Below are 6,670 nucleotides of genomic sequence, written 5' to 3'. Positions count from 1 at the left end.
AAATAGAAATTAAAGTAACTGTACGAAAACGCCCTATTCTAGGCCTTTCGACCCTCTTAATGGAAAAGGAAAGAAGAGGTGAGGAGAAGTCCAACTGCATCATTTAGAAGTCAGTCCAAGAAATTGCCTCTGGGAAACTATGAATGGAAGTTAGTTAAGGATGTATTACAAAACAGCTTTTTTTTTTTTTTTTTCACAAAACCACTTTTTCTCCAGCTGTTACTTTAGCCATTACCAAGTTATGGACAGGAAGAATACAGACTCTTCTAAAACGGGGTTATTGTGTTGTAACCTTCCCCTCTTCGAATCAGGTCTTTCATCACAAACATGAGCAGATCTATCAATGCAAAGGTTAACTAAAGCCCTGATTCAGTAAAACCCATCATGTACAGCTTATGTTTAAGCATGTACTTGAGGAGCATCATCTTCAGCCAGAAACTGGCTAACTTGCTGACTGCAGTGAAACTACTCTTGTGATTCTCCCTAAAACAGGCTTACAGAACTCCGTAACAATAGCAGTATTCCCTTCTGTCAATTTACCTTTGCTCCTTTTGGTTGTCTAAAGCTCAGCTGGTGACAATATGAGCCCTAAGAAATCCTTCACGACTGTTTTTATCCTCATTTTAATTTTACAGTACTATGACAAAACTCAGTTTTACGCCAGTACAAGAGACCTTCCACTGCACATTAGTTGGTGCTACAGTCAGTTCACAATGCCAGAGCAACAGAGTACAATAAAGCTCTTGCAGAAAAAAAGAAGACTACTGAAATGACATATAATTAAGCGCAAGGAGAATCTTGTTTGCCAAAAGAATTCTGAAGTAGAAGTCTAAATAGCTCAGAGTTTTTATGCCCTAACAATGGCCCTGTTTCTCTCTGTTAACTATATAAAGGTAACCCACAGTGAATGTCAGATGGGGATGACTCTATCACAGTCACCTAAAATTATACGAGAAGAATTCCACTGCAAGAGATATTTAGAAATTAGTACACTCCCACAATCCTACTGAACTACCTTTCCCCATTCCCCAGACAAGTATCAGACAGGTACACCCCCTTGCAACACCCAGCTGTTCTCATGACCACAGATGCAATATTACCTTTCTTACACACACACCATACACAGCCATGGTAAGGTCTGTTTTGTAGCCTCCTGCTCCGCACTTCCAGGATCCACGGTGCAAACACAGTACCTACCTACGACCTGCTGCTACATTTCTCTAGTATGCCTTGGAAAGGTCACATCACCCTGAGGTGTGCTGCAAGGACAATGTAGCCCTCAGGCACAACCTGCCACTCCAGGAGGTCAAAGGCTAAAAGCAGGCAGTCTGTGAGGAAGGCATCCTACCGTGAGGAAGGGCAGCAGAAAGACTAACCCCTCTGAGATCTTCAGTGGGTCCCAAGGGCACGGGGCCACCTGATGGTGCCACCCCTCCTGGAAACCACAGGAGATGAGAGCAGAGGGCTGCAGGCACTGCTCCGAAGAGTGCAACAGCATGAGAAGCTACAAACTTGTTCACTGGGCTTGGTAGGTATGAGATATGGCAGCTGCACATTAACTGTCTGTCTAAAAGAAAACAGAAAGATGGGTTGGATGGGAAAAATGAAGAATTTAATGGCAACTGAAGAATGAGGGGAGAAACACAGAGGAATACAAAATAAGACAATGAAAACAGGCTCTCTGCATTTCTTCTTTGGGCATGCCAGTCTTTCATCTGGAGTAAGGTGTACTCAAATTGGTGCTGAGGAACAGCAGTGACAATTTTGCAGAGGAATGGTCTCATCTGATTTGAAATGGGAGTTCAGGTCTGCACTCTGGTATCTTCCTCTGACCACATGAGCCTGGCCAACAGAAGTGGTGGTTCAGCTGCAGTTGGCAGGAACTTTCTAGATAGTACCTATGGTGCTGTGATATTGGATGGAGCGACGATGAATATGTTGGTGTGGTCTCCACAACAAGGCTGTGCCTGCTCTGGCAGGCAGCTGGTGAAGAGTGAGAGTCACCTGCCTCATGCAGATAAACCTGCAAACACGGACATCGCGCTGGGAATCAGCTAGAGCCCCTGGTGGTGGCCTTTATCTTGGATAATTGGTACTAGGCACGGTCTTCAGCAAGCATTTGAGTAGAGAGCACCTCACATGGATGGTCACCAAAACACAGCCTTCTCTATCAGGCAAACTGGAGGGAAGATTTCTCTCAGTGACTGAAGAACCGTTGCAGATCTACTCATGCACTGTCACAGAGCTGGCACTCATAGGCTGAGGTGGGCCAACAGGTCTCCGCCACCTGTGGATGATGACAGTACAGGCAGAAAATGGCCTTAGGGTCACCTGGGTAGTCCACGTGTATTCCAGCTCCTCTGCTGTCTGAGAAGAGGTCAATGGCAAGCACCCCATGCTGCTGGCCTCAGAGTGACGTGCTAGCATGGTAACCAGACAGGAACATTCCCCTAAAAATGAGAAAAAGACAGGAACAGTCACTGACGCATTTCTTCTTGTACAGATGGTTTCCTCTGTTTTGAGCTACAGCATCTCTAATGTACACCTAAAGGGCCAGACAGCCTTCTGTTTCTTTCTAATTATACTTTTATACTTGATCTGAAACTGACAGAAACCTCCCAAGATAAATTCTCTGCATGTGTCTGCCAAAGAAACCTCTTTTAGGGTGATTAATTTAGGAAGAATCGGGAGAATGGGTGAAGCTGTAGAAGTGGCAAATAATTTTGTCATAAGCCTGTGCTCTTTCCGACTGTGTGGTAAGTTCCTGGAGCCTAAGTAAATGTGTGACCACCTGTGCTGTCTGCAAAATGTACAGACATCACCCTGTAGTTATGCAAAAGCTGTACTGTACCAAAAAAAAAAAAAAAACTTGGTGTTTTCCTTCCCTCCTGCTTAAGCCACTTGCTGAGCACATACAGCAGCCTCATCTCACCAGACACTGCAAAGAAGACTGAGAACACAGCAGCTACTCTGAGTACTGGAGGCAACTCCGTATCCTCTAACTACTCCTGGAGATTCCTAGCCTATCTGCAGCATATTCACTACTGCACTGGAGAGGTCCCTACATTTCCTCCCAGGGGCTTCTTACTGACCACACTACTGACCACGATAGCTAGTTCGCCCTGCATCTGGTCCTGCTCCATGAAGTTACATCTGTACTGCACATCTGTAAGCCTAACTGAGACAGGTTCCCACCATTCCTGCACAGTAAGATTCACTCACAATTTCATGACAGGAAAGCCACCATCTCCACCATACAGACAGGGCACACCTCTTGCATGAGCTCTCAGTCTCCTGTAGCATGGCTCTTTAGAGGACTAGAACTAAAGGATGTTCTTCATGATATTTACCTGGATTTGCCCCATCGTATTTACTGCGTGCTGTTTGAGTAGCAGCTCTCCACAAACAACAGCAACTGCATTTCCCCTGCTTCGAGGTGTGATTACCACACTTCGTTGTTCTGTTTTTAATAGAAGGCAGGCCATGCTGGAATTGCTATGCAGAACCATGCTCGTTTCCAAGACCCAGCACTCCAGCTGCAAATGGGGGTTGAAGAAGGCATTCTCTGCACTACTGCAGGAAGTCCACTCATCTGTGTTCAAAAGGAAGGTCTCAAAGGTCTTAGGCATATGCAGAGAATGTTAGAGGCACAGCAGAATACTAGATGCTCGCCTGTACACCAGCTTGAAGGAAAACAAACACTGTAGATATGGCTTATTTTGTTGTTCCTGATGCCAAGTGCATGGGATTTCTGCTAGATGTTGATGAATCCAGTATGATTTTCTTCCACCCTTGGGAAAGAATGGTGCCTTGTGAAGGACTGGGTCCAGTGTTTGGAATGGGCAAAACATGCATACAGGCCCTTGGTGCAATCCGGACAGAAGTAAGTCTTCAGCCCAGGTCTCATTCACACCAATTGCATGATTGCTGGAGTGGTCTTGGGTGTGGGCTGCCGCCAACCTGTGTCACTCACAGGCTGTGAGATAAGAAGGGAAATCCTTTGTGGGTGCAGTTGTCCTCATCTGGAAACTCAGACACAGAAGCTCACGTGTTATCATGGGTTTGCTCACTGTGTGCTTCCATGCTGACAGCGCCTTCCACAGTATTAGGTGGTTTAGTGGGCAGTGCTGTTTACCGCTTTCCCTCCAACATACAGGATGCTTGTCTCTGCCAGGTGAGAATGTCAGGGTCCAGTGAGGCACGTGAAGGAGGTGAATGCAAAAATCCATGACAGCCGTTGGCCATAATAAGTATAATCCATTCTTGATGACCTGAAGAACTTAAAGGGAAAAATGATACTGCTGTTCCTCCCAGACTTCACCTGGCACCATGCCTGCAAAGAGCACAAAACTGAAAGATTACAGTGAACTCTTGTGTCGAGTCTCAAAATCCCCAGTGTCTTCACTGTCCAACCCCTCTGCTTTACCTTCGCTTATTCTGTTTTCCTCTGTCCTGTATCCGAGAGGACAGAGGACCTAACCCTAACCCTACGGCCTAGCAGATGACGGATATATGTAACTCACCATGTTAGCTGATGGCACTGGAGACTGGGCAGCACAGACTGATCTCGGTCCACTAAAGACAGCCATGGAATAAGAGGATGTTTGGAGAAGGAGGTTACGCTGGGCTGGATTCTCTTTGTTAGACCTTCTTGAAGATACAGTGTGTCTGCTTTCAGCACCATCCAAGAAGTGTGAGTATTTTTTGCATGTACAGAATGACCTTGTCATTTGCCACGACTTTTATTACATGGAGATGGATCTTGGTGAACACAAAGTAAATGCAAAGATCCTAGGTCCTTTTGCAAAAGGGAGGTATGGTAATCATGATGAGTGTACAAAGAATATGCACAGATGTAGAAAAAAGAGGTTGAGCATACTGACTTCTCAGTTTTCTGCACACCTTTGGTCAGGGGGCATACAGAGGTTCTGTAAGACATCTGGGAGCAATATCAGGCAAGATGAAGGCTCACAGCATCATGGTAATATGCACGGGGGGGTTAAATCTCTGCCCTGGGACTGGCATCACCACTAAGTGCTGCAGCCTCTTTCAGAGGAGGCATCACTTCACTAAGTAGTTGTACAAAATGAGGCTTGACATGTGCTCTGCTGTCTGGAGCAGCCACTGCCCTCAGATTGGCCACGAGAACGTGACAAAGTTTAAGTATCCTTTACGCTTTCCATTAGCTTTGACCATCAATCAGGGATTAAATAAATCATTCTTCCTCATAAATTTTACATCTTTCAAATAAGGCATTAAACCAGAACCCAAACTGCTCTGCGCTCATTAAAGATTGGTTGATGCTTTTAATGTGGGTAAATCCACATATCCCAGGCAATTACACAGCGTCTTTTGCTGACCTGTGAGTATAACCACGGCCGTATCTGACTTTCTTCAGGGATACTGAACTGACGAGAGCTGTACCATGCTCTGAATTAAGTGCAATAAGAGAAGCCCTGCGATTTCTTTTTCTGCTGGCTATCACTGTAAGCCAACTTGTCAGCAGCAGCAAGTTTCACAGCACCAGCCCGTTCATTCAGGCTGCAGAGTGCACATACACACCTCTGAGGCCTCGTAGGATGCTGTTGTAAACCAAAGTCCTGAGAAATACCAGGCTGTGAAGACAGAGACAAGCAGAGGTCTTACACTTGCTTTAAAATAGCAATGAAATTTCCCCATTTTGCCATGTCTCATCCATTGCTGGAGACTCACGAGCATGCGTCCACACGTGTGTGTGTGTGCGGAGGGGGAAGAAGGGGCAGCACATCCCCGACGTGCCCCACAGCCCAGCACCACAGACGTGCCTCAAACCTTCCCTCCGAGCCCGCCTCACCCCGCTCAGCACCCAGAGGCGCTAAAACCCCCTCTCTCACCTCCGGGGGCTCCGACCAACCTCCGGGTGCGAGGAGACGACCCCCCCACCCGCTTCCCCCCGGCCCCCTCGGGCCACCCGCACCTGGCTTCACGTCGCAGGCCAGCTGCACCCCCAGGGCGCCGCCTCCGCCCAGCTCGGGCCCGCCGTAGGCGAAGTCGTCCCCGGCGAACTGGGCGGCCCTCTCGGCGGCGCGGAGCAGGGCGGGCTCGGGGCAGCCCTCGCCGGTGGCGGAGGCGGCACAGCCGGCGGGGCCGCGGGGCCGCGGCCGCAGGCGGAGCGGCAGGCGGCACTCCAGGCCCTGGCAGTCGCGGCGGGTGCCGTTGGAGGAGCAGCCCCCGGCCGGGCAGGCCTCCGGAGGGACCCCCCTGGCTGCGGGGGGCTGCGCCTTGCCCTGCGGGGTCCGCAGCGGCGTGGCGGTGTGCGGGAAGGAGCGGGCGGGCCGGCCGGCACGGGCTCCGCAGCGGGCCCCGCGGCAGGGCGGCGGGGGAGCGTCGCCGCCGCAGGGGGGCAGCCGGCAGGGCTCGGAGCCGCCGCCGCCGCTGCAGCCCCCGGCGCCCAGCAGCGAGAGGCAGACGCCCAGCCAGCAGCGTGCCCACCACCGCCTCCTGCCCGGCATCTCCGGCAGCGCCTGCAAGGGAAAAAGTATCCAAAAATAAAAATTAAAATAACTTTTTAACCCTCTTCGCCAAGCTCCCCCTCCTCCCGCGTCTCCCGGTCCAGGAACCTGCGGGGCAGAGCCCGGAGCGAGTGTGCGCGGCCTCGCGGCTCGGCGGCGGGGACTGAGCTGCTCCGAGA

The 6,670-nt window shown here is 49.8% G+C and overlaps 1 long non-coding RNA gene across 1 annotated transcript; it reads right to left on the bottom strand.

Moving 5' to 3' along the window:
* Positions 1-1,592: 1,592 nt before the first annotated feature.
* On the bottom strand, positions 1,593-6,090 carry LOC118247419 (uncharacterized). Its single transcript, XR_004778434.1, has 3 exons — positions 5,957-6,090; positions 3,351-4,333; positions 1,593-2,450 (listed from the first exon to the last, which is right to left on the bottom strand). It is a non-coding gene; the product is annotated as an uncharacterized LOC118247419 (long non-coding RNA).
* Positions 6,091-6,670: the final 580 nt, after the last annotated feature.

Source organism: Cygnus atratus, chromosome 2 (assembly GCF_013377495.2).
Source record: "Cygnus atratus isolate AKBS03 ecotype Queensland, Australia chromosome 2, CAtr_DNAZoo_HiC_assembly, whole genome shotgun sequence".
Classification (NCBI taxonomy): Eukaryota; Metazoa; Chordata; class Aves; order Anseriformes; family Anatidae; genus Cygnus; species Cygnus atratus.
The sequence above is the reverse complement of the archived record's forward strand: the minus strand, read 5'-3'. Positions and strand labels throughout refer to the sequence as shown.